The sequence below is a fragment of the Peromyscus maniculatus genome, chromosome X, assembly GCF_049852395.1.
Source record: "Peromyscus maniculatus bairdii isolate BWxNUB_F1_BW_parent chromosome X, HU_Pman_BW_mat_3.1, whole genome shotgun sequence".
NCBI classification, from domain to species: Eukaryota; Metazoa; Chordata; class Mammalia; order Rodentia; family Cricetidae; genus Peromyscus; species Peromyscus maniculatus.
Genome location: NC_134875.1, coordinates 116,220,361 through 116,247,871, shown reverse-complemented (window position 1 = coordinate 116,247,871; position 27,511 = coordinate 116,220,361). Strand labels below are relative to the sequence as shown.

The 27,511-nt window shown below is 43.9% G+C and overlaps 1 protein-coding gene across 2 annotated transcripts in view; it reads left to right on the top strand.

Annotated features, from left to right (window-relative positions):
• Window positions 1–21,557: 21,557 nt before the first annotated feature.
• The window catches only part of Ca5b (carbonic anhydrase 5B), a 55,456-nt gene continuing 49,502 nt past the window's right edge, over window positions 21,558–27,511 (top strand). The window contains exon 1 of one of the 2 annotated variants that reach the window (XM_042268877.2): window positions 21,558–21,724. The gene's annotated coding sequence lies outside the window, so the exon portion shown is untranslated. Of the gene's footprint in view, window positions 21,725–23,529; window positions 23,668–27,511 lie in introns of those variants that run through there. The other variant, XM_006973209.4, reaches the window with a different exon arrangement.

The window sequence follows — 27,511 nt, the reverse complement described above, 5'->3', positions numbered from 1 at the left end:
TGACCGGTCTGGAGTGAGGCACATGGAGGGAGCAAATGAAATGAAAGCTCCTACCTTAGCTGGAAAATCTCTTCCCATTAGGTACCCCTGAATAAGTGGTGGGGTCTGGTCAGGTGGGTAAGGCTGTCCCCCTGCCCCAACAATAGGGAAACAAGAAGGAGATGTGGGACCCCAAAACTCCCTCAGGGCTGATTAAGAGGCTCGGTGTCCAACAGGAAGGAAACGGATTGCCCCATGCTGCATCCTGGGTTCCCTGTGAGCCTGTGGCCAAGCCTAGGAGATCTAATGGAGGTCTTTGTTTGTCCCCATGCCCCAAGGTGCATGAGGGCAGTCAGCTGACCAGTTATCTTGCTAGGTGGCACTTTGAACAAGGCTCAATTGTTGGCCCGGCAGGGCATGCGCTAGCCCATGTGGCCTTCTAAAACAAGGACCTGGAAGCCCTTATGCAGCAGCTTGAGTAATATGTGCCAGCATTTGGCAATTCTGTTCATGGGCTTTCTTATCTCTCCCATGGTACACCTTAAATGCCACAGCTGAAACATTCACCTGTGGGGTCAGGAGCCTTGCTCTCCAGATGCTTAAGTTAGCCCTGATGTCAGGAAGCTCTGGGAGACAAGAGACAGATTTTATTCTGTGTCTTGAATTTATTTTCGATAAACTTGAGGACAGCTTTAGGAAGACCCGCCAGGAGACAGGCTGTAAACTGATCTCTGGCTAGAGAGCCATCTGGATTATTATGATCCCAATGTGGGTCCTGATCGTAAACTTACTTGCATGCATCCTAGCCTGCTTCCAGACCTTTGGAGTCAGAGATTCCTTAGGTTGAGGAATGCAAGTGGACAGGAGAGAAAGACTCAGAAAGGGAGGGTTCAGAGCTTAGGTAAAGCATGGGGATAAGGTAGCTCTTTTCATTTACCCGTTCACTGGCGGAACTTAGATAATTCCTGTGAAATATTAGGGTTCAAGCAGCTGTTATGTGGCCAAATTTACTGATATCTGGGGGTATTTAAGGTATTTGTCAGAGAAGAAGTGGAACCCCAAGGAGGAAGCCTCCATGTCCCATGGCTGCAGCTGAGAGAAAAATAAAATAAAATAACAAACAGGATCCCAGGTTCCCATTTCAGTCGTCCCGGGGATAGGTAATCCGGACCAGCATAAATGATCAACACAAGTTACCCTAACCGTCGTCACAAGAGGGGCAAGGGCTGGGAGGCATATGTTACTGGAGGACTCCCCGTGAGTCCAGACAGCATTCAATACTTTGTCAAGAGAGAATGTGTCATGGTCCGCAGCCAAGGACCCCTCCCCGCCAGGGGTCTGGTGCGAGGAATATATCTCAGGCTACAGCTGGAGGAAATGGCGGGGGATTGGAAAAGGGAAACTCACCAATCTGGTTAGCGGGTGTGTTGTGTGTAGTGGTCCCGGTGGCTGGACAAATGAAAAAAGCAGAGCGGGCAGTTGTAGGTCCAATAAACCTCGGTACAGGGTCCAGGACACAGCCCCAGATGCAGAGCGCCGGGAGAGCCTGTCTCATCATAGTACCAATGTTGTTTTAAAAATATAACAGGTGCTGTTACCAGGCGAAAAAGTCATGAGACAGGACAAGACCCAGTATCAGAGCTTTATTTGGGGGGGGGCATGTGAAGAGAATGGGGGAGGGGGAGAAAAGAGAAGAGAGGGGAGGAGTCTGTGTCTGGCTTTTTAAGGATTCCCGTGCACATGGGCAGGTGGGCTTACGGAGCTACACCACGCATGCGCTGATTGCATGACCGTGCTGCTTGCATTTGCACGATCACACAGCACATTGATAAAGTAAGACCCCTTGCTTAGCTACTGAACTGCACATGTGCGGTCATGCAGCTGGAGGAATGGCAGAATCCTAACAAACAGTATCCAAGGGGTGCTAAGCATCAGGTTCTTGTTTCTGAAAATCAAAAGAACTGAAGAGGAGCTTGGTTGTTATTTTACAAGACTGTTAACTTGCTGTGGGTACAAGGGCATGTTGTTCCTTTGTAGACCACAAGAGTCATCTCTAAATAAATAGAGGGGAAGTCCCTTATATGGCCCACACCATTTAACTCAGAAAGAGGCTTGACTGCCTTATACTCTTCCTCTCTTACTGAATGTATGAAATAGTTAAATAGATGAAACTTGAAATTTCTGTTATAATGAAATAATTGTAGTGGATTGTGGCGATATTTTGTTTGTCTTCTGACAAATAAAGCTTTCCTGGAGATCAGAGTGTGGAGCTAGCCATTAGTTAACCATAGAGGTCAGGCAGTGATGGCACACACCTTTAATCTTAGGACTAGTGAGGAAGAAGCAGGAAGATCAGGAGTTCAAGGCCACCCTGGGCTACACGAGATTTATTCACTCTAAAAGAGAAATAGCTAGGTGGTGGAAGCTCATGCCTTTAATCCCAGCACTAGGGAGGTGGAGACAGGAATATGAAGTGGGAGGAGACAGGAGCGCACCCCTTTTTGGTCTGAGGATTCCATAGAGGTAAGAAGTCTCTCTAGTGGCTACTCCTTTACTTCTCTGATCTTTCAGCATTTACCCCAATATCTGACTCCAGGTTTTTATTATTAAGACCAGTTAGAATTTGCATCACAGTAGATCTGGTTTAAATCTTATTGTAAATAGGTGAAAACACATAGGTGTGTATCCATACACATGTAGAGGACAGAAGGCAACCTCAGGAGGCATCTACCATGTTTTGAGAGAGGGTCTCTCACTTGCCTGATACTTGTCAAGTAAGCTAGGCTGGCCAGTGAATGCCAGGGATCAACCTCTGATCAACTGATCAGGGATCAATTGCTTCGTCAGTCTTGGATTGAAAGTGCTGCACTGTACCAGGCTTATTTTTACATGGGTTCTAGGAATCAAACTCAAGGTAAGCACTTAATCAATTGAACCACCTCTCCAGCCTCACTCCCAAGTTGCTGTCTTTAATCTAAGACCTAAGCAAATGTTGAGTACTGTGCCCCATGAAAATCAGAGACTTCTACCTACTGAGTTTTCATCCAGCTTGCATCCTGCTTTTAAGAAAGTTGAAAAGGACCAGAAAGATGGCTCTGGAGCCAGTAAGGACATTTGCCACCAAGCCTGATAGCCAGAGTTCAATACCCGGGGTCTACATGGTAGAAGGAGAGAACCAACTCCCATAGGATGTCTTCTAAGCTCCATGTGTGCACCAAGGCACAGGTGTGCACATCCACGCACACTAAAGAGATAAATAGTAATACTGTTTTTAAGGAAGAATTGAGCAAATAACAAGAAGACAATCTGTTGTGAACATTTGTAGCCAGATACAATGAGTGGAATGCCAGTAGTCCTTGGGATGCTGAAGTGATAAGATTACTGGAGCCTGTGTCTCCAAGGGGGGCTGGGGAGAAACACACACACACACACACACACACACACACACACACACACACACACACGCATGCACGCACACACGCACACATATACATGCACTCAAGTGTGCATAATTTCCAGGAGATTGCATTGTTTCCATACTTATTTAGTTCATCTGCCTATCGTTGCAAGCTAGGTTGGTTTCTTGGTATGAGACCTGTGCAGTCACAAGGGCTCCACCTTTGGTTTAAGGCTCTGCTGTCACAGTTTCTGAATTCTTTATTATTTTTAACAAGAAGCTCTCATTTTTCATTCTGCAATTGGCTCTGAAAGTCATATTGTTTGTCCTGAGTTTGATCTGTAGCACTGCATAAATAAGGCATGGTGGTCCACAATTATAATCCCCTCATTTGGCTACATAGTGAGCTCAAGGCCAAACTGGTCTACATGAGATACTAGCTCAAAAAAAAAAATAAAAAAAACATATTACAGTGTATTGTCTAAATGATCGCTTCAACATATCCCCTTCCTAGCTAGATTTGTTTCCTTTGGGATCAGACTATGGTCTTCTGTAGAGACCAACAGCTGTTCTGAAAGGACCAGAAGCTAAAGATTTCAGAGTGCAGGTATGGCCTCTGGGGACAATCAGACTCTGCATTTATAGGAGGAAAGTGGCTCTAGACAACAGATAACACAACTGCCTGAAGTGGTATTCCAGTAAAACACTGAGTGTGGAGACTGAATCTAGAAATTCAGATAGTTTTCAGGTATTACGTATCTCTTTAATTTTAAGCCATTTAAAATATTAAACTGTCATTACTCGGCGAGCACTTGTGCCTCAGGCTATGGTTTGCTGACACCTGGTGGTACCCATCATTTTAATCTGTGCTCAATGGATAGCAGGCTTTCAATTGTGGTTACAACAGCAGTAAGGATGCTCCCCAGGCATGTGTCTTCTCCCTGTGTTCACATCTGCATCCGCTTTCTCTTCATAGAAGAAAGGCAGTTATATGGGACTAGAGTCCAGCCCACTGACCACAGTTTTACACTAATGACCTCTTTGAAGACCCCACCTTCAAATACAGTCACATTCTTAGATACAGAGAATTAGGATTTCAGCATAGGAACTTGGAAGGGAAACAGCTGAGCCCCTTACAGAGACCATCCAGGAGGCACTCTGCCCATGTTGGCACCTCTGAAAAGCAGATTAACCAGTGGATTCAGTGGCCAAGCTACTGATGTTTCCTACCTGTCCACCATGCTCACAAGAGACACCTGTTCTTAGAAGAGACTTTCCATCTTATATTGCTTTATATGGTTTCCTTTCCCACAGGAGAAGGGTGATCATGGAGGGCTATAGCCTCCTTTATGGCAGTGCTGTAGAATCCAGCCCAGCATCTGAATTGCATCCTCAACATCCTGCTTCATTAGGCAGTCCTCATTCCTCATCCCCCTTGACATCAGTGTTCTTGATCTCGTATGACCTGGCAGCATGATCTCTCCATCCAGGGCATCCTGCTAAGAGCCAACCCCTCTGCCTTAAGCCTTTACCCCTTGCAGAGAGGGTCCTGTCTCAGTTTAAATAGATCTTCCACAGAGAAGCCACCTTCTGACTAACAAAGAAGCCCCATCATTGCATATTATCATTAAGGTAGTCAATAGTATTTTCCTCTGTAACACATATTTCCAGTCTCACCACTAGGCTACAGATACCTTGAAGAGCATACGCTAAGGACACTGACCGTCATCAGTAATGTGCCTTGAGAAGTGTTGTGGCCTAGCGACATCTATCATATGTCACCGTGACCTATATACAGTTTGTTGCTCCTTTTCACGAAAAGGTGAAGAGAGTGACAAGAGGCTCCCTGGCATGGTTTGGGAGTCTTTAGGCCATGATAATTTCCATCAGCATCTCTCTTAGCCACTCTATGTAATTATGAGCTCTCAGTGAGAAGAATAAGAGTGCTGTCAAAATATAATTTCAACACACAGTCCCAATAGCCAAAATGTATATACAACACACAGTATCGACAAAATCTGAAGCCACCACTGCCTCTCCTAAACATTCTCACTGACCACTGAAAACCCAAAGGGATGTCTCATGTGTCATTAATGACTATTTTGCTCAGAGATTGATTTTGTATTATTAGCATATATTCATGGTGCAAAATAATGGATTTCATTAAGATGTTTTCATACAAGTGAATCGTGTACAAGTGAATCATGTACTTTTCTTGTATTTGTCCCCCCTCTTTTGTCCCCCCTGCCATTGGTCCCCTTCCTTTCTCTTCCCAAATAGTCCCTCTTCTGCTTTCATCATATATAGACATATTATTTTTTCTTTATGTGCATGGGCATTTTTGCTTGCATGATAGATGTTTGTGTGCCATGTGCATGCAATGCCTGCAGAGTCAAGAAGAGAATGTTGGGGTCTCTGGAAGTGGAGTTACAGACAGTTGTGAGCTGCCGTATGGATGCTGGGGACTGAACCTGGATCCTTTGCAAGGGCAACAAATACTCTTAACCACTAAGCCATCTCTCCAGCCTGCCCTTGTGAGTCATTCATTTGTGAGGGAAGGCTCAGGAATCTTCACAAAAGAGGGGTTAGAAAGCTTGTAAGATTTAGAGGTGGTGGATTACTACAAGATAACAGTGTTTTCTGGGCACAACAGGACAGATGTGCATATGAAGTCATAGAAATTGTGACAGTATACACAAGATCTGAGCAAGCTCAAGCGGGACAAAACTCCCAGCATGGAGGAGGGGGAGATGGGTACAAACTCCCAGCCCTAATGAGGAGATGTTGGCATTTGATAGCTGCTGGGAAAGGAAGGGCCAGTTTTCTTGAAGGCTGTGACCCCTGGTAGGTCGATCACGGACCAGGGCAGGCTCTACACCCGAGATGATTTGGGCAGCACCATGAGTTTGTTGTTGTTGTTGTTGTTGTTGTTGTTTGTTTTGTTTTGTTGTTTTTCCAAGAAGAGAGAACATGAAGTTGGGTGGGTAGAGAAGTGGAAATGGATCTGGAATGAGTTAGGGGAGGAATAAAATCAAAATACATTGCACGAACTTCTTTAATTTTTTTTTTTTGACAAGGTCTGTCTACATAGCTCTGGTTCTTTTGGAACTCACTGTGTAGACCACGCTGGCCTCGAGCTCACAGAGATCCATCTGCCTCTGTGTTCCCAGTACTGGGATTAAAGGCATGCACTACCACACCCAGCCTTGTGTGAACCTCTCAAAGAATTAATAAAAACAATATTTTAAAAAGAAAGGAATAAAATATACTGAGTGTGTTCCCCTATGTTTATTACGCATTTTTTTTGTTTTGTCTTTGAGAATTCTCTGTGCTTTTACTGTCACGTGATGTTTCCTGGGGCAATATAAAGAAATGTCTATTAACTTCAGATAGAGAGGGCACCAACAGAATCAAAGAAAGGATTCTAAGTCCAGCTTGGTCAATCAGTGAGTTTATTGGGTGACCCGTAGAGAGTTTCACCACTGAGGAGTCCCAGAGCAACTTCCAGTCAGCTATAAACTAGTAAAGAGTGTGTTTCCCAACTCCTTTCCCTCTGGCTCACAAAACTGTTTACCTCCTCCATTATCGTGGGGAAGAGCATCTTTAAGATTTCATGGAGGAGCTGGAGAGATGACTCAACAGTCAAGAGCAGTTGCTGCTCTTGCAGAGGCCTGGAGATCTGGCGGCTCACAGCTGCCTGTAACTCTAGCCCTCTTCTGTCCTCCACAGGCAGCCACGTAAGCCTGGTAGACACTCAACACAGACACATACACATAAATGAAAACTAATAATCGAGATTTTTACGGAGGCTCCTTGTGAGTCTTGTCCCTCCTTTCGTGGAGGAATGTGAGTAGGCCAGATCTCATAAGGGTCTCCCATATGTGGCTGCAGCTGCTCTGACCCAAAGCCAAACAACAATGGTCATGTCCAACCTGGCAGAAATAGCACATCTTTCCCCATTTGTTTTTTACTTACTTATTACAGGTCTCATGTAGCCAAGGCTATCATCAAACTGTGTAACTGAGGATGATTTTGAACTTCTGCCTCTGTGTGCTGGAATTATAGCCATGTGCCACCATAATCAGTTTTCATTTGTCAATCTTTTGATTGGATGATCTTTTTCTTTTGGTATTTAACTTTTTCAGCTCTTTATATATTCCAGCTATTAGTCTCCGTCAGATGTACAGCTGCAAAGATTTCCCCCCATTGTGTAGGCTGACTCTTCTCTTCACTGCGCTGTTTGTTTCCTTTGCTGTACAGAAGCATTTAAAAAATTGTATGCAACCTCATTTGTCAATTCTTAGTATTATTTCCTGGCTATTGGGTCCCTTTCAGAAAGCCTGTGCCTGTGTCTTGAAGTGTTTCCTTTAGATTATTCTTTAGCACTTTCAGCTCTGTGTCCCCACTCCTCTCCCCTCACTGCCACACCAATTGTTTACCACTTTCATTAAGAGTTTCAGCTCTTACACTGAAGAAGCTGTCTTTTCTCCAGTGTATGTTTTGGTATCTTTGTCAAAAATCAGATGGTTGTAATCTTTACAACATAGGAATTTTTTTTAATTTATAAAATTTTGTGTATATGAGTACTTGTTTGCACACAGGTGTACACACACACACACACACACACACACACACACACACACACTGAGTAGTTTTTTTTAACTCTTTGGGGGCCCACCACCCAGCTCCCAAATAAATACATTGAGACTTATTTTTACTTATGAATGCTCAGTCTTAGCTTGGCTTGTTTCTAGCCAGCTTTTCTAACTTAAATTATCCTGTTTTTCTTTAACTACATTTTGCCTCTGAGCTTTTTATCTTTCTTTATTCTGTATATTTTTCTTTCCTTCTTACTCTGCTGCTGACTGTATGGCTGTGTGGCTGGCCCCTAGCATCCTCCTTTCTACCTTTTCTCATTCCTCTTCCTCTATTTCTCCTCCTATTTATTCTCTCTGCCTGCCAGCCCTGCCTATTTCTCTCTCCTGCCTCACTATTGGTCATTCAGCTCTTTATTAGACCCATCAGGTGTTTTAGGCAGGCAAAGTAACACAGCTTCACAGAGTTAAACAAATGCAACATAAAAGAATGCAACACATCTTTGCATCATTAAAAAATATTCCAAAGCATAAACTAATGTAACACATCTCAAAACTAATATTCTAACACACACACACACACACACACACACACACACATGCATGCACACACTACATGCATGACTGGTGCTCACAGAGGCTGGAAGGAGTTGAATCCCCTGGAACTGGAGTCACAAGTGGCTGTGAACCACCACGTGGGTGTTGGGAAACAAACCCAGGTCTTTCTTGTATAAAGAATAGCAATAGCAAGTGCTCATAACTGCTAGGCTATCTCTCCAGCTTCAGCAGATATATTTAAAAATTGTGTGTGTGTGTGTGTGTGTGTGTGTGTGTGTGTGTGTGTGTGTGTGTGCAGAGAGGGAGAGAGAGAGAACACATATACAAGTGACATTACAAGCAGATGGAGGTCAGAAGACAATTTTTGGAAGCTGTCCTCTTCTTGGTTGTTTCTGCTACAACACTGTGTACTCCAGGCTAACTTGCTTTTTAGCTCTGGGTGATTGTCCTGTCTCCAACATCCATCTTGTTTTGTTAGACGTGCTGGGATTAGAAATGCACAGACAGATGTATTTTAAAATCTTTTAAAATTATTTTTAAACTTCCTTTTATGTGCTTGAGTGCTTTGCCTATATGTATGCCTATGACCACATGTGTGCATGGTGCCCATAGAAGTCAGAAGAGGGCATCATATACCCTGGGTGTTGTGAACCACCATGTAGGGAACTGCTGTGGAGGAGCAGCCAGTGCTCTTAACCACTGAGCCATTCCTTCAGCTCCAGAGAGGCTTTTTTTGTATTTTTGAGACAAGATTTCTCTATATAATACTCCTGGCTGTCCTGGGACTCTCTGTAGACCAGGCTGACCTCGAACTCACAGAGATCTATCTGCCTCTGCCACCCAAGTGCTAGGATTGAAGTCATGCACCACCATCATTTTAAAAACGTAATTTACATTGCATTGATGCAGTGAAATAACTCCCTTGAGTCTTAATAACTTTGGGCAGGGAAAGTATAACTTTCTGAAATAGAAATAAAATTTAAGTGCTTTTTTTTTTTGAAACAGGATCTGATGTGACCCAGGCTGAATTTTAAACCTGTTATGTTACCATGAATGGCATTGAACTTCTGATCCTCCTGCCTCAGCCTCTTGAGTGCTGGAATTACACGCATGTACCACCACACCTAGTATATGAAGTGTTAGAGACTAAAGTCAGTTTCATTCGTGTTAGACAAGCACTCTTAACAGCCAAGCTACATCTCCAGACCATTAATCCTCATTTTAGTGAATAATTTTAAGATTCCCTTTACTACTTTGACAAATATAAGGAAAAATTTATTAGATTTTCATTCTCTGCTTTGTTCCTCCTTTCCCTGTTAAAGGGGCAGAAATATAGCAAGACCTCAAATCTGTAACCTAGGTGCCCTAGTTAGCCTTAACTGTCAGCTTTACACAGCCTAGAGTCACCTGAGGATAAATCCAAGTTGAGGGATTGGCCAGATCAAATCAGTCTATAAGCTTGTCCGTGGAATATTGTCATGATTGTTAGTTAATGTAGGAGGGCCCATCTCACTGTGGGCAGCACCATTTCCCAGGCAGGTAGTCCTGAGCTGTATAGCTATATAGCATGAGCCTGGAAGCAAATCAGCAAGGAGCATTCCTCCATGATTTCTGCTTTAAATTCCTGCTTTGAGCTCCTTGGCTGGCCTCCCTCAATGGTATGGAAATGTAAGCTGGATAAACTCTTTCTCTTCTGTAGTAGTTTGAATGTAATTGGCCTCCATAAGCTCATAGGGAGTGGCACTTTTTAGGAGATGTGGCTTTGTTGGAGTAGGTATGGCCTTGTTGGAGAAACTATGTCACTGTGGGCTTTGAGGTCTCAAATATGCCCAAGCCTCACCTAGTGTCTCAGTTCACTTCCTGTTGCCTGTGGATCAAGATGTAAGGCTCAGTTCCTTCTCCAGCGCCATGTCTGCCTGCATGCCACCATGTCCCACCATGATGATAATAGACTAAACTTGTGAACTATAAGCTAGCCCAAATTAAATGTTTTCCTTTATAAGAGTTGCAGTAGTCATGGTGTCTCTTCATAGCAATACAAACCCTAAGACATCCTCTAAGTTGCTTTTGACTGTGGTGTTTGTCACAGCAACAGATGAAACTAGCACACTTGGAAATCAGAAAGACCACTGTTGACCAGTAGTGGATATAAGCTGTTCAGATAGGGACAGCTCCTTGACAGAATGCAGAGGTGAAGGATGTGTGTGGTTGAGAAAGAAGGAAGGAGGTAAAGAAGAAGATGTCAGCCAGCTCTTGTCAGAACATAGATTTCCATTGACCCTTGGATGGTAGAACTTACTGGACCTTGTCCTCTTTCTTGCCATGGGTTGTTCAGGCCTGGTGATGGGTAGGAGTCCTATTTAGTTTCACCAAACACAGCCCAAGCTACTAAGATCAAAGCACAGTTGACACCGTTTGGAGACCTGCCAGTGGAACCAACTTATCTTGAATAAATGGAAAAGCTTGGAAGCTTCTGTACTGGAGGTAGGGTTTTCGACTAGGAATCCAACATGGAGCATGGAGCACATGGACTAAGGAGAAAACATGGAGCTTAGGAGATGACTTGCAATTCTACTCCCCCAAAAATGCTCAAAAAAGAAAGATGTGGGAAATAAGTACATAAGAATGCTTGCCGGGCAGTGGTGGCAAACGCCTTTAATCCCAGCATTTGGGAGGCAGAGCCAGGCGGTTCTGTGTGAGTTTGAAGCTAGCCTGGTCTACAGAGTGAGATACAGAACAGGCACCCAAACTAACCCTGTCTCGAAACCCCTCCCCCAAAATAAAAAGAATACTCATAACAGCCCAGGTGCCTGCCGTGTTTTCCACATAGTAGCTACTCAGTAAATACATAAAATTGAATTAAATACATCTTTACATCCCACGTGTGACTTCACTAGCCAAGTGACACATTACCTTTGTCATTAGTTCAGATGCCTATTTTTTTTTCCTTTTATTTTATTTTACAATACCATTCCGTTCTACATATCAGCCACGGATTCCCTTGTTCTCCCCCCTCCCGCCTCCTCCCCTTCCCCCCAGCCTACCCCCCATTCCCACCTCCTCCAGGACAAAGCCTCCCCCGAGGACTGCGATCAACCTGGTAGACTCAGTCCAGGCAGGTCCAGTCCCCTCCTCCCAGACTGAGCCAAGTGTCCCTGCATAAGCCTATTTTGTAATCTAGATTAAATGCTTGAAGCAGGAGTGTGAGAGATGGTTCAGCAGTTAAGAGCACTGGCTAATCTTCCAGAAGACTTGGGTTTGATTCCTAGCATCCACATGATGGCTCTCCTCCCGGGGGATCTGATGCCTCTTCTGGCCTCCTCCAGCACCAGGTATCCATGTGCTGCATAAACATACATGCAGGCAAAACAGCCATACACATTTTACAAAATGAAAAACAAATACTTGAAGCAAATCGTTTTATTAAGCATTTCTATTTTGGTCTAGCATTACTTTTAATAAAACATGAGATGGAGGTCCTTTATACATTTGTGTGTGTGTGTGTGTGTGTGTGTGTGTGTGTGTGAGAGAGAGAGAGAGAGAGAGAGAGAGAGAGAGAGAGAGAGAGAGAGAGAGAGAGAGATGTGTTCGGGTGCCCATGGAGGCCAGAGGAAGATATCAAATTCCCTGAAGTTGAAGTTACAGGGTTGTAAGCCACCCAATGTGGATGCTGGAAATTAAACTAAGTACTCTTAGCCAAAGCCATCACTCCAGCCCTTAGAAATAATTTATTCATGCTTAAGATATCTGTGTAAGTGCTATAGGGCACCACTATCAGGCTGTTCACAACTACTCGTAAGTCTAGCTCCAGGGGATCTGACACCCTCTTCTGGACTCTATATACACTTGCACTTAAATGTTTTTTACTAAAAAGTTATGCAGGAGGGAGCATTCATACAATTGAATGCTAGTAGAAGCATTTAAAAGTGAACAGGCAGATATTCTGCTTACTGCTTTCTCCAAAGCTGACCTGGCCCAAAGTCACTTTCAAAAAAGCATTTTCTTAGCCGGGCGGTGGTGGCGCATGCCTTTAATCCCAGCACTCGGGAGGCAGAGCCAGGCGGATCTCTGTGAGTTCGAGGCCAGCCCGGGCTACCAAGTGAGCTCCAGGAAAGGCGCAAAGCTACACAGAGAAACCCTGTCTCAAAACACCAAAAAAAAAAAACAAAAAACAAACAAACAAACAAAAAAAAGCATTTTCTTGTAAAGGACCCGGGTTAGGTCAACCCTAGAGTTCTGTAGTAAAAGTCCATATACACCTTCAATCTCAGCACTCGGGAGGCAGAAGCAGCCGAGTCCCTGAGTTCAAGGTCAGCCTGTTCTACAGAGTGAGTTCCAGGACAGCCTGGGCTGCACAGAGAAACCCTGTCTCAAAAAGCAAAACGCGCGCGAGAGAGAGAGAGAGAGAGAGAGAGAGAGAGAGAGAGAGAGAGAGAAAACAAATCCGACAAGACAAAGGCTTGCACACAAAACTGTTCATCTGCTTTTCAATTTCAAGGCAGTTTCTTGTTGACAGAGCTCAACACACCTAACAGCCAAAAGAAAAGAAGAGAAAAAAAAAGAAAAGAAAAGAGGTGGGGGCGGGGAGGGGGTGGGCAACCCCACAGCATTGTGTCAGTTGAAACAGGAGACAAACAGGAAAAACAATCTCTAACCTCCACTCAAAGCGGGTTTAGTTGTTCTGTGGCCAGGATTAGGGTATCAGGAAAACAAGCAAAGCATCTGAAAGGCTTAATAATTAACCTCCATGACTTGGGCTAATATTTTCATTAGAACAACTCATCTCCTACCGATTATTTGTGGAACGGTTCGGGCTCATTGACTTTTCTCCAGACCCTAGGTCAAAACAGTATTCTCTCAGTTGACTCAAAGTGGGGCACCCCCACCCCTACCCCCACCCCATAGCTGTCTGATTCAGCAGATGCTATCAAGAACTGAGTCTTCTCTTGGTGTGGAAGAGGGGGGTGGTTCTTGGCATAAACTTCCTGTCTTTTTCTACCAAACTGTCTGTTCCATAGAAGGGCTGTCAACGTTGGGAAGCGTATGTCACTGGTTTTCATCTGATGAGGAAAGTACAAATGTTCCAGGATGTCCTCATCTTGTTTCATTGAGAAGGTAAGCATCCTAAGACAGCGACCTCTTCAAACAAAGGGGATCGTTCGTTTTTGCTTGCTTTATAAGTTTATTTATTTAGTGTGTGTGTTTGTGTGTGCGTGTGCACGACACACACATGTCCTGCTACAGGTGTGGAGGTCAAAGGACAACTTAAGTGAGTCTGTTCTCTCCTTATACCATGCGGGTCACTGAGATTGAACACAGGATTGGGGCAAGTGGTTTTGGTTTTTTGTAATTGTTGTTACTGAAGCAAGCTTCCTATGTACTGCCACGCTGGCCTGGAACTCACTAAGTAGCCTAAGCTGGCCTTAAACTCTTGGTGATTCTTCGGCCTCAGCTCCCTGAGTATTGGGGTTACAGGTGTTAACCACCATACCCGGCTGAAGGAGATGGTTTTGTTTAACTCCAAGGTCTGGTGCTTGGCTAACGTCAACATTAATGGAATGGAGCCATGCTGTATAATGGCAGTACTGTCTCTACTATCTCAGTGTGGTGGCCAATAGACACAGGGGACTTGATCTGGTGTGACGGTTGCAGTTAGCAATGACATGAGTGGAAAGATTGTCCGTTTCTCAGCTACACTGACTTACCTTGAAACTTCTCACCATCATACTGAGTCAGTGTCTCTATGCCAATGGGTCCAAACTGAAATTACAAGCAAGCCCTGAGATACTCTGAGGATTGAGTTACAGGGATGAGACGCTCTCCCCGGGTGGCACCCCACCAACAATGCCAGTAGAAGTCCCCTGGGGTCTCTGCTGGGCTTTCCTCTCTTCCCTTGTGGCACTTCCTTCCTGGAAAGTCACGAATGGGAGATGAGATTGCATGGCTCTGATGTCAACTAGGACATTTGGGTTTGAAAGCATCAAAGTGGAAGCTAGCACTTTGAGAGACATAGTGAGGGTGGGGTTTTGTTGGAGATGGCCCCTCTCTGTTAGCTCAACCCACCGAGGAAGGCTTGTACCATCTGCTCCACCTTGGCACCAAGGACACTGAGAGAGGAAAAGCTGTCCCAGAGGAAGAGGCGGCCAGACCAGCCATTCTAGCAAAGTCACGTTAGATGCAATGGAAATGTCCCTAAGGAAAGAGCTGACCTAAGTACTCCCACCCTGAAAAAAATAGATGAAGTTATCTTGAGAAGGAAAAGTCAATACACACAGGGATAGAGATTTAACAAAGACTTCAATCAGGCCACAAAGGTGTGTTAGACACCAAACGTTTTCTTCCTGCTCTTCAATCACATTTCTACAATCTCAGCATTCAGGAGGCAGGAGGATCAAAAATTCACAGCTAAGTTAGGCTATATGGTCAGGTCAAGGCAAGCATGAGCTATAATGAGACCCTGTTTTAAAAAACTGGAGGGAGGGAATCACATTTCTTTTTTCACTGTTATAAATATTCTAGATTCAGATAAATTTTCACACATTTTGATGAATGTTTTTGGTATATGTTTAAACTAAAGAGTCTGGATATGCAAAAAGTAAAATTTTAATCTGTGTTCACTTTTTTCAAAAGGAATGTCAACATACACATTGTTTGCAGTATACAAGTATCTGTTTTCCAATACCCTTCACCAGATGTTACTAGTCCTCAGAACCTACATTTTGGCAACACAATGGTAAAGTAATTAATGTATGAATCCTTCACTGGATTGCAATTCTTTGTTTCATAGTAGAGCTGAGTATCCTCCTGCCTCCACTTCTCCAGCTCTGGGATTGTAGGCGTATTTACACAGTGCTGGGGTTGGAACACAGGGCTCCAGGACTCTAGGCCAAGCTATATTCCCAGCCCATTACACAAGCTAACTAAATTTGATCTTAAATATTCTTTGAGCATCTGTACGTGGTCAGCCCTGTCTCAGTCAGCTGAGGTAAGTGTCCCTGGGACAATTTACAAATTAGTAGGGGCAAGGACAACTTTTATTTTTAAAGATGTGGCAGAGGTAGCTCAGTTGAAAGAGCAGCAGACCAAGGATCTAAAAATGTGGGGCTGTGGATGTAGCTCAGTGAAAGAGCACTTAACCTAGGTTGCTTGAGGCCTTAAGCTTAAACCCTAGCACCACAGAAGAAGAAACACCACGAAGTGTCAAAGAAACAGAAAATTCAACCACTGGAGTTTGGAGACTCTGTGAGAAGTTCTAGAGGTGATCCTCATGCCGGGTCTTGCAAGCCAGACCCATGGAGGAGAGGAGGAGAAAGCAACCTGAAGAAGAACCAATGCTGAGAACCGGGCAGAACATCTGTGTCTTCTTTGGGATGACTGTGGCAGGGGATTGGCGTGGAGGCATTGGGAGAAGCCGGAGAAGCAGGGTGGAAAATGAGTTCTTACAGGCTCTGCCGAGGAGTTCGGACTTCACAAGAAACCAATGAAAGGCTTATGATGGTTACAGGAAGGGAAGCATACACAGAACTGCTTCTCGGACCAGTATGCTGCATGGTTGTGGGTAAGCGTGTCTGTACGCTGAAGCCAAAATCAGTCATTGATAACAGTGGAATGTGCATATACAGCAGTGCGCACAGACCAAGAGACCTTTACAAGGTGAAGCTGCAGGCCTTCTAAGCCAATGCAGTGGAGAAGAGAAAGCAGATAAGGACCATTAAGGCTTTGGCTAGTGGAAATCTAGTGGATAGGAATAACCCTGCTACCTTCATGGAATGCACTTGAAGTAGTACAGCCAGGCCAGCTAAGGGCATGGCTCAATTACAAGACAGAGCAGGGCAGCAGGGCTGGAGGAGGCTGCAGAAAGGTTCAGCGCTTCCTGTGGCCCTGTGGCCCTGGCATCTACTCATCCATTCCAAATCAAAAGTAAAATCAGCTTCCACGTCACTGCACTTAGAACAGCCATTATGAAAATACTGATAGTACTTACTGATGGAGATGATGAGAAAAGGGAACCTAGCTTCAGACATTGTTTGAAAGGATACAAATGAACAATGACACCCTAGAAAACAATGTGGGGTTCTCAAGAAACTAAAACCAGAACTTCCTTGTGATCCACCCATACCACTCCTGGATATATCTGTGAAGGAGATGAAATTGGTATGTGAAAGAAACATTGATCCTGCTGTGTTTACTACAACACTATTCACAGTAACTGTCTTAGTTACTGTTTTATTGACGTGAAGAGACACCATGACCAAGGCAACTTAACACTAAAAAGCGTTTAATTGAGTGCCTGCTTACAGTTTCAGAGGGTTAATCCGTGATCATCATGGCAAGGAGCATGTCAGCAGGCGGGCAGGCAGGCATAACCAATATGAACTTTGCTTTTTCTCCCCCGCAGACTTTTTTTGTTTACTTCATGGAAAGTTAATCACCACTCCTTCGAAATGAAAATTAACTCAGATGAACTGAGTGTAATTTTGCCAACATTATATTGTTTAAATTAAAAAAAATTTTCATATGCATATGAGTGTTTTGCCTACACGTATATCTGCATAACACTTTCATACAGTGCCTTAGGAAACCAGAAGAGAGCGTGGGAACCCCTGGAACTGGAGTTACAGACAGTTGTGAGCCACCATATGGGTGCTGGGAATTGAATCCAAGTCCTTTGGAAAAGCAACCAGTGTTCTTAACTTCTGAGCCATTTCTTATCCTTCAATACTATGTTCTTTTGTTGGTTCTTTTGTTTTTTGAGACAAAGTCTCTCTGCAGAGCTGTATTGAAACTCACTATGTAAGCCGGGCTGACCTCACATGTATGGAACTCAGCCTGCTGAGTAATGGGATTTAAAGGCATGTGCCCACCATACCCAGTGTACTGGCTACTTCTATGTCTACTTGACATAAGCTATAGCCATCTGAGAAGAGGGAATCTCAATTGAGAAAATGCCTCTATAAGATTGTACTGTAGCCTGTAGGGCATTTTCTTAATTAGTGATCTATGGCAGGGAAAGGGGGGGAACAGGCAGTTGATTGTGGGTTGTGCCATCCCTGGACAGGTGGTCCTGGGTTCTTTAAGAAAGCAGGCTGAGCAAGCCATGGGAAGCAAGCCAGTAAGCAGCATCCCTCCATGGCCTCTGCATCAGCTCTTGCCTCTAAGTTCCTGCTGTGTTTGAATTCCTGCCCTGACTTTGATAATGAAAGATGATGTGGAATCATAAGCCAAACAAAACCTTTCCTCCCATCTTGCTTTTGCTCATGGTGTTTCATCACAGCAGCAGTAACTCTCAAAAAGGCATATGGCTTTCTTTTTTGATGAGTCTTTTGAATATGCCAGTTTCATACAATTTTCTCTTCTTTGCATCATTCCCAACAGTTTTGGGTCTTGTAGAATTCCAGTATTAGATTAGGATCAGTCATTCATATTCAACCATCAAATAATCATGGGATCTGAGAAATATAAAAATGTGCCAAATTGGGGCTGGAGAGATGGCTCAGTGGTTAAGAGCACTGGCTGCTCTTCCAGAAGTTCAGAGTTCAATTCCCAGCAACCTCATGGTGGCTCACAACCGTCTATAATGGGATCTGATACCCTCTTCCGGCATAAAGGTGTATATGAAGATAGAGCACTCTTGTACATAAAAGAAATAAATCTTTAAAAAATGCACCAAATTGTAGGCCACACTTTCAAGGAAATTTCAGTTCACACAGACAAGGGAGGAATGCTAAGGATGTGAAAAAATGCTAGGGACACAGATGAAGGTGAGCACCCAAAGCTGGTGGACTGTCACTTTAAAAACTCCTAAAAACAATAGAAGAACTTCTTAAAGGAGAGGCTAGTCACAAGAAACCCAGAGTAAAGGTTCAGATGCTGAAGAATGAATGACAGCTCACAGTGCAAATGAACACCCATTGAGGCTGACTCAAAAGGACTTGCCGATAGGATGGCTCAGAGAAGCATGGGAAGGGGCAGGGTTGCTGTGTGTGTGTGTGTGTGTGTGTGTGTGTGTGTGTGTGTGTGTGTGTGTGTGTGTGTGTGTGAACAAAGCCAAGTTAGGCTCAGCTCTTAGAGGACAGAGTGGATTCTCTGACACTGGCCCTGGGTTGGGGTATGAGTAAAGATACGAATGTGGAAATAGCTTTAGTGTAAATGACAAGGGGAAGGATCATAAAAATCACAGGGATCTACCTGCCTCTAATTCCTTAGTGCTGGGATTAAAGGCATGCACCACTATGCCCAGATTAACTTTATATTCTTAAAGAGAGAATTTAAGGCATTTAAAAGTAATTGTTTGTGGGTCTCAGTCTATGAACGAGCATTAAGTCATAGAGAGTTATGTGTATTAATAACCATATTGAACGTTTTATTTCCTAAGAGGTTCAGTCATTTACATTACTGGAACATTATGTTGAAATCTTTACATGATATTGGTACATTATGCTTGTTTTAAATTCTCACAGCCATGAATGGAAGTGTGAGGCAGGGGTTTGTGTCTACAAGTACTAATTTGGCATACTGTTGGAGTTTACACCAAAATGTTTAGCCATGCCCATTCAAACTTCCTTTGTCTGTATTTATAAGGAAGTGTTGGATACACTAGACCATGTGGTGGTTTGAATGAGAATGGCCTCCATAAACTTATATGTTTGAATGCTTGGTCATTGAATGCCCAGTTTGTGAAACTTACCTGAAAAAACGCTAGGTGGTGGTGGCCTTGTTGGAGAAGGTGTGTCCTTGTTGAAGGAGGTGTGTCAGTGGGGGTGGGCTTTGGGGTTTCATTCTCTCTGCCTCTGCTTGTGTCTCAGGATGGAGGCTCTCTGGTATTGCTCCCCTGCCATGCCTTCCTGCTTGCTGCCACGCTCCCCAACGTGATGGCCATGGACTAAACCTCTGAAACTGTAAGTAAGTCTCCAATTAAACACCTTCTTCTTTAAGTTGCCTAGGTTGTGGTGTTTCTTCACAGCAATAGAAAAGTAATTAAAACAGGCCAAATACTTTTGTTTAGAACCTGTCGTTTTCATAACAGAATCTTAAATTACTCCCTCTTGATACATAAAGCATATAAATTATTTAGTATCTCAACATTTCTATCCTTACATGTTGGCCAGTGATGTTGATTCTGAGCTCTCTACCATGGTGTAGCTGTCAGCAGCCTAATGGTAAGTATTTTTGAGGACTGTAAAAGATGTTATACAAAATTTCTGTTGCTACAAATCAGAGATGCTACATGGGTTGTTTACCACACCCACCCACCCATCCAGGCATTGTTAGTCAGTCACAGAACTTTTTCCTTCTGAGACTAGACTCATAGAATTTCACAGCACAATTTACGCGGGCAGCTACTGTAAACAGATCAAAGTTGAAATGTACGTTGAAACCTGCTTGCCATCCTAAGGGACAATAATCAAAATGCTACCGTGGAACTGTGTACTGTACTTAATTAGGCAGGAACATTTGGACAGTATGTAGAATGCACTTAATGTAGTGTGCTTTGTGATTGTAACAACGGTATACTTTGAAGGAATCACTATTCCATATAGCATTACCTTTGACCAAGGAACAAATTGACAGCCACAGAAGTACAGCACAAACCATGGAGGAACATTGTTTGCTCGCTCAATTGCAGACCCATGCTTAGCTGGCTTTCTGCCTAGGGAATGGTGCAGCCCTTGTAAGCTTCGCCCTACATCAACTCACAATCAAGACAATTCCTCAGCGACATATTCATAGGCCAATATGATCTGGGCAATCCCTTAACGAGACTCCCTTCTTAGGTGACTGTAGGCTCCATCAAGTTGACAGTTAAAACTAAGAAGGCCACGAGCACATGGCTAGCCTTCTCCTTCGCTTTTTTGATTCAGTGTGAATCACCAGCTCATGGTCCACTGCTGTGTATATGCAGGGTGGGTCTTCCCAGTCTTCTCTGGAAACACACCCTTGGACACCTCCACATGTGTGCTTCACCATCTTCTAAGTGATTTGAAATTCAGTCAAGTTGACAATGACAATGAGCCATACAAAGAAACTAAGCTGTGGTTTTAATTTTGTGAAGACTGGAAGAATCTTCACATTGTTGCCATACTCTCTTGATAGGGGCGCATGGAACATAGAGTCAACCCATTAGCCCATTTTGAATAAAATGTTTCCTCATTGTGTTCCAAAGCCTGAATTTTTCTTACTTTTTGATCTTGTTACTGACTACATTGTTTTCTATCTTTACATCATTTTATTATATGTGTGTGGGTGTTTTGCCTGTGTGTCTGTGTACCATGCTTGTGCCTAGTGTCTGAGGAAGCCAGAAGAAAGCATTGGCTCTCCCAGAATTGGAGTTACATATGATTGTGAACCACCATGTGGGTGCTGATAACTAAACCTGGGTTCTCCGTAAGAGTAGAAAGTGCTTAATGAGCCATCTCTCTGGTCCTCAGAATAGTTTTTGACCAAATATCTGAATACCTTGTTCCAGCCAAATTAATGAAGTTATAACCATTATGTGAAGAAATTTGCCTCTATTACAGTTCTTTGTTCTTTTCACGACCTTCTCTTCTCCCCAGAACAAAGCCTCTGTCTTTCTCACAACTGTCCACTTTCTCCCACAGTTTCCCATTACCTGCCAGCCTCCCCACCTCTTTTGGGAGACCAAGTCTCACTGTGTATTCTTGAATTAGCCTGAAACTCACTATGCAGACCAGGCCAGCCTCGAACTTGCAGACACCTACCTGCTTCCGCTGGAATTAAAGGTATATGCCATCACACCAGGCTTCATTTTCTTTTTATTCCCCATTTATTTTTCTCCCACAAGTGCTCATTTACTCAGAAATGTTTTTGTTCTCCCTCTTTTCTAATTATCCACTCTTACGCAATGTCCCACACTACCACACAATCCCTCATTATGGTCTTCAGTTCTTGTGCTTACACAATTGCAGTTGGAACATGTTACAAATGAGGCAGGGCTCTCAGGGCCAGGATGAGTTTGATCAAATGCTCTGTTGTGATGTCTTCTTTTCTCTGTGTTCTTTTGAGGACAACGTTTTGACTATTCTCACCATCTTCAAGCCAGAAATGGAATAGGAGGCAAGAAAGAATTGATATGCAATCATAATGCCTTTATTATTAGGATATGAAGAAGTACAGCCAGCCAGCAAATCAAACAGCTATGAGGGCAGAAACTGTGTTTTTGTGTGCATTTGAAAAGGTAGGTACTCACTAAAGATTTTTGGGGAATTTGTTGCATGAACTAGTGTACTAAGTACTATAAATTGTCTTTCTGTGTTTGCCACCCAATAATATTCCTGCTAATGGGATTAAGAAGACCTGTGAAATTCAATGCATGTTACTGTTTATTCACTTTGTTAAACTACCTAAAATGTGATTTGAGATACATACATGCTTGTATTATGAACAATAAGCAATAGGAGATGTTAGGTCTTATCATCCGCTACTCTCTTTGTAAGCAAAGACAGTTGCTTTAAGAAGTAATTATAAGCCAGGTGGTGGTGGCACATGCCATTAATCCTAGCACTTGGGGCAGAGGTAGGCAGATCTCTATAAGTTCGAGGCCAGCCTGGTCTACAGAGCTAGTTCCAAGACAGGCAGTGCTGTACAAAGAAACCCTGTCTTGAAAAACCAAAATAAAAAGTCATTATACTTAGGAGTGGGCTATAGATGTCATATGTGGTATTTTTTAAAGATAAACTTGTTTGCTTCTTGTGTAATATACCTGAAAGCTTTCTTTCTTTCTTTCTTTCTTTCTTTCTTTCTTTCTTTCTTTCTTTCTTTCTTTCTTTCTTTCTTTCTTTCTTTCTTTTAAGAAATGTGTTTTCAGGGACTGAAGAGATGGCTGCAAGGTTAAGATTACTTTGTGGTCTTGCAGAAGACCAGGATTTGGTTCCCAGCACCCACATGGCAGCTCACAACCATCCATAATTCCAGTTCCAGAGGATCCAGTGCTTTCCTCTGACCTTCATGGGAACTAGATATGCATGTGGTGGTCGTATATACATCCAGACAAAACACTCACACACATGGAAAAGAAAAATTTAATCTTAAAAAGTATTTTAAGGGAAGAAATGCATATTCATGGTAAAGAACAGGAGGAGAGGACCTGTGACTATTAAGTCCTCTTCACCTATCAACTCCTTGCTACATCATCCCTTTTGAATTTTATTTTTTTGGGGCGGGGGGAGTCACATCTCAGCTGCAGGTGGGGCAACATCAAACCAGAGAAACCCTGAGGTTTGTCTTATTTGCCAGAGGAGCATCTACACCATGAATGTGATTTGAATGAATGAGTCGGGGATGTGAATACAAGGGCAGCAAGCTGGTTGTAACTTCTCCTCATTTTTCTTGGACTGGAAGGAGGAAAGATAACTGAGTGTGTACCCTCACAACCAATTTCAGTTAGATTAATGTTCAGATGCTCAGTCCCTACATAGCAAGAGGGCACTGGTTGCCTTTAAAAAAAAACCATCTGTAAGAGACTACAGGAAATAGAGGAGAGTGCTTATTTGGTACCTCTGCCTTGCATTTAAAGTCAGATAAGGACAAAGGACTAGAAGCACAATTTCACAGTCCCGGTTTAAAGGCTATGAAAACTGGTTGAAAGGAACATGAGCCCACAGTTCAAGTTCAGAGGATGTTTAGAAACTTGGGTAAATTGAGCTGAAAAGTAGTGGAAAAGAACACATCCAACATTTCGACTTTAGCATGTCAAAATCATGGTATTCAGAGATGGACGAAACTTGAGGAAAGCCAATTTTTAGACTTAGAGGCTTTAGGCCAGCTGTCTGATTTTATCCAAGAAATAATGCTTTTGTCCCAGAAACATTGCCTGCCGCAGGCAAAGCGAGAAAGGGAGGCGGGAGAGTGAAGAACTCAGAGGCGTGGCTCGGGCTTAGAGGCGTGGCTTGCGTAGGGGGTGTGTGTCAGGGCCGAGAGCAAAGGCACGCCAGGTCTAATGGGGCGTGATTAGGGCGGTCCCTGCGGCTTTAGCAGTGCTGGAAGGGGTGGGGGCGTGGCTTATAGGGGGCGTGGCACGGGCGCCAGAGGGCGAGGCTTTGATGGACACTCCCCAGTTGCGGGTCCTGGGAAGCTAACTTGCGAGCGGCACTTGTTAAGTGCTGTCCGAGAATCGTCCAGGTAAGGATGGGCAGCCGAATGGAGTGGGAGCCTCAGGGAGGATGGACAGACCCAAAGAGGGCCATGACCCTTCCCACGACCCTCTATCCCACCGATCCGGGGCTCCGGGCAGCGACAGCTGTTGATTCTGCGAGTCTTGCCTAAGTCCGTGGGCCTGACTGGGCGTCGTCTTCTCTGCTTCAGTCCCCCTTTCTCCACTCTTGGGAGTCACCAGACTCTTTCACAGTTCTTTTGCACTTGAGAGAATTGTGGGGGCACAGGAGGAGCAGTCCCTTGTGAGGGCACGTCGCCAGAGTTGGTTGAATCTAAATAAGAAAGTCCAACCTGCTAAGAAACAGCTGGAGACGAGGGTAAAGGCTACCAATTCTGAGGCTTCCTTCAGAAACTGAGGCGCAATAAGTCAAGACTCTGACTGGCGTGGTTTCTTCTTCATCCCCACCCCCACTAAGCCAGGAGCTGCAGACAGGCTCACAGCCATCCCTAGACTGTGGAGTACTGTCACAGCTCTACTTACAGAAATCAAAAACTTTTCCACTCTGAAATTACTCCTTCTGGCCCTAACTTTTTGTGACCCACCCAAGACCTAGAGGAGAGGTACCTCCAAAAATACAGAATGGTTGGTGGCTACCATTCTTTGGAACATTCCTTATGAAGTATTTCTGTCCTGAGAAAACTTGTGGCAGCTTGTTAATATTAATGTCAGTGCCCTCCCCCCCACACACACACACACCGTGTACTTTCCCTGGGAAGGTTTGAGAAACATTAGGAGCTAATGGGCACACCTTAGTTCGGAGAGTACTTGTGCCTTCTGAGCCGTGGAAAACCTCTTTGCTTTCTGCTTCCTGGTCTCCCTTTGTTGATACTCTGCTGTCTTCTGTATGTGCTGCTGTTTACAAGCTGGACTGGATTATGAATAGAAGTAACCCCATTTTCTTGTGAGTGAAACTGCCGAGGATCCTTTAGCAATGCCTGCACATTGCCCAGAGTAGCTGATGTTCACAGATATGTTGGAAGTGGAAAGCCTTTCCACTTTCTGGGGCGTTTCTTCCTTAATTCACAACCTTTAAAATCAGGCTAGAATTCCTTGAAGGCCCAAGGCAGCAAGGGTACCATTGTCAGATGGGAGTCCTGCTCCCAGGGAAGAAGTGGGTGAGAGGAGGAAGCTAAGTTTTCTCTATCAAGATTTGGCAAGATAATCTCCAATTCAGATTTGAGGAGTTGCAAAAGGCTTCCTTTTGAAATCAGGAGTCAGTCGGATGAGAAACAATTTCTTTCAATGTGATTGTAACCTTTATCCAGAGTACATTTTCTTTCTGCCGTCTGTTTTGCACAGAGAAAGTTTAATTAGGCAGAGTTCAAACCACTTATCACAGTAACTACACAATTTATGAATGAGGCTTTAATAGTTTTTATGTTTTCTCCTTTTCTCATACATTTGTAAATCTGCACAATAGCAGACATGTCAGTAAAAATCCAAGGATTTACATAAGTAATCAGTGATAGCAAAGGGCACATGCGTAGATGTGTAGAAAGTTTAGCTTCCCTATGGCACATGATGCATCTCTATGAGCATTGTGAACACAGGTAGATTCTTCTTGAAATGCAGTAATGTGTAGTGGTAGATCATTGAGATGTGGTATGTTTGATAGTTAAACGCTATTTACTGTTTAACAAGATTGGACAATTTGAGTTCTGTAAGTAAGTTATAAATAACCAGCTCTCAAGAAATTATTACTTCCAGTTTACCAGAAAGGATTGACCCTAGACCTGAACATTAAAAAAACTAAAGTACTATTTTAGATACTGTCGCCTAGCATTAGTTAGAGTGGGTTTCTAATTATTCAGGTTTTCTTGGAACTCTCTTCACCCCTGACCATGCATGTTCAGTTTCTTTCTGGACTCGTTGTTCCTTTGCGGTTGGCTGCACCGATAATTGTCCCTTCTGCCATCCTCCCCCGGTACACCTGTAGCTCTTGGAGGGGGCTGATTTTCCTTATTGTCTAGCTTTGTAACCGCTCCTGCACACTGGCACGGCACTGCTGACTTCCCAGACCTTCCTTCTTTGCCCTCCCATTGGTGTCCCCCATTGAGTACGGTAGATGGCGAAACCACCATGTTTCCTTGTTTCTCATGCCAGGGTCTGTTTCTCTGTTCAGAGATTCATTCTTATTCTACCTGCTCTGCAATCACAATGCCTTCTTCTGTTGGTTCATCCAGTGTAAACCCCGCTGCCTTTCTTTTAATATCACAAATGGCATTCTACTACTGAGCTCCATTCTCAGACCGCTCAGGGCCGTTTTGTTGCTGTTGTTTGTTTGCTGTTTTGTTTATTTTAGCTCTGACTGGCCTGGCATTTGCTATGTAGCCCAGGCTGACCACAAACTCACCATCATCCTCCTGCCTCAACTTCCCAATTTCTGGGAATATAGATGTGTACCACACCCGGCTCCAAGGGAATTTTTTTTTTTAGGCAGGGTTTCTCTGTGTAACACCCTTAGCTGTTCTGAAACTACCTCTGTAGACCAGGCTGGTATTGAACTCATAGAGATCCAATTCTGCCTCCTGAGTGCTGGGATTAAAGGCATGTGCCACCACTGCCCAGCTCTGGGAATTTTGTTTTGTTTTGTTTTTTGTTTTTTGTTTTTTTGAGACAGGGTTTCACTGTGTAGCTTTATGCCTTTCCTGGAACTCAGTCTGTAGACCAGGCTGGCCTCGAACTCACAGAGATCCGCCTGGCTCTGCCTCCTGAGTGCTGGGATTAAAGGCATGCGCCACCACCGCCCGGCTAGACTGTCCTTTCTTTAGACGACTCTTTAACAAATTCTCTACCCCTTTCAGTCCTTAACTCAAATATCACTTCGTCAATGAGGCCAAATATAACACTCCTGCCGCAGTGGCACTCCTGATTTATTGTATCCTGATCTATATTTCATCGAATGTACTTGAATCACCTCTACAACTGACTTACCACACTACTTGTTTATGATCTATTTCTCCCTAGTAAAACATAAACTTCACAAGGGTAGAAACTTGGCTTTGTTCCCCTGAGCCTAGAAGAGGCTATCTATCTTGAAGAAACTACATATGAATGAAGGATGATTGACATAATCACCTCCTTGACTTGTCTGGCTCTGCTCCCCATTCCGTGCTCTTCTGCTGGAGCTATCAGAAACCATCCAGGACATGGAATGACATCCAAAATGCTTCTAGTCCCTTGGAAACTTGTATTCTCCCACGCGACTCTCAGAACCTCACCCAGTCCTGCCTTCCACTGCATGATGCCCTGGTCCCTGCTAGGCAATGCAATTACAGGTATTAATAGAAGACTTGGGATGGTGGGAAAGAGGTTCAGAGATCTTTTCACCTGGCTTCAAAACAAAGATTTGGATTTTTTTTTTTTAAAAAAAATATGGTCTTTCGAAAACCAGGCTTGAATTGAACACCCTGTGTGGCCAACCTTCAAGTTCTGATCCTCCTGCCTCTGCCTCCTGAGTTCTGAGTACTAGGACTCCAGGCCTGAGCCACCATGCCCTGTTTATGGGGAGCTGGGGATCAGGCACAGGGCTTCATTTTAGGCAAGCACAGTGCCAGCTGAGCCACATCCTCAGTCCCTTATTGTTGTTTTGTTTTGTTCATGCAATACAAAAGAAAGTCTGAAGAGTCAGGGTCCCCTACAGTGGGATACGCAACAGAGGTTCAGATTTCCAGAGCTCGACAGGCCCTTCAGAGCATGGCAGAGTAAGGGTGACATCAGGTCCTCTAGAACCTTCCTGACCCCCTAGCCCTAAAAGACAGTCTTGAGATGCATAGGCAGTGTTTCTTCTGGGCCAGGTGTTACGGATCA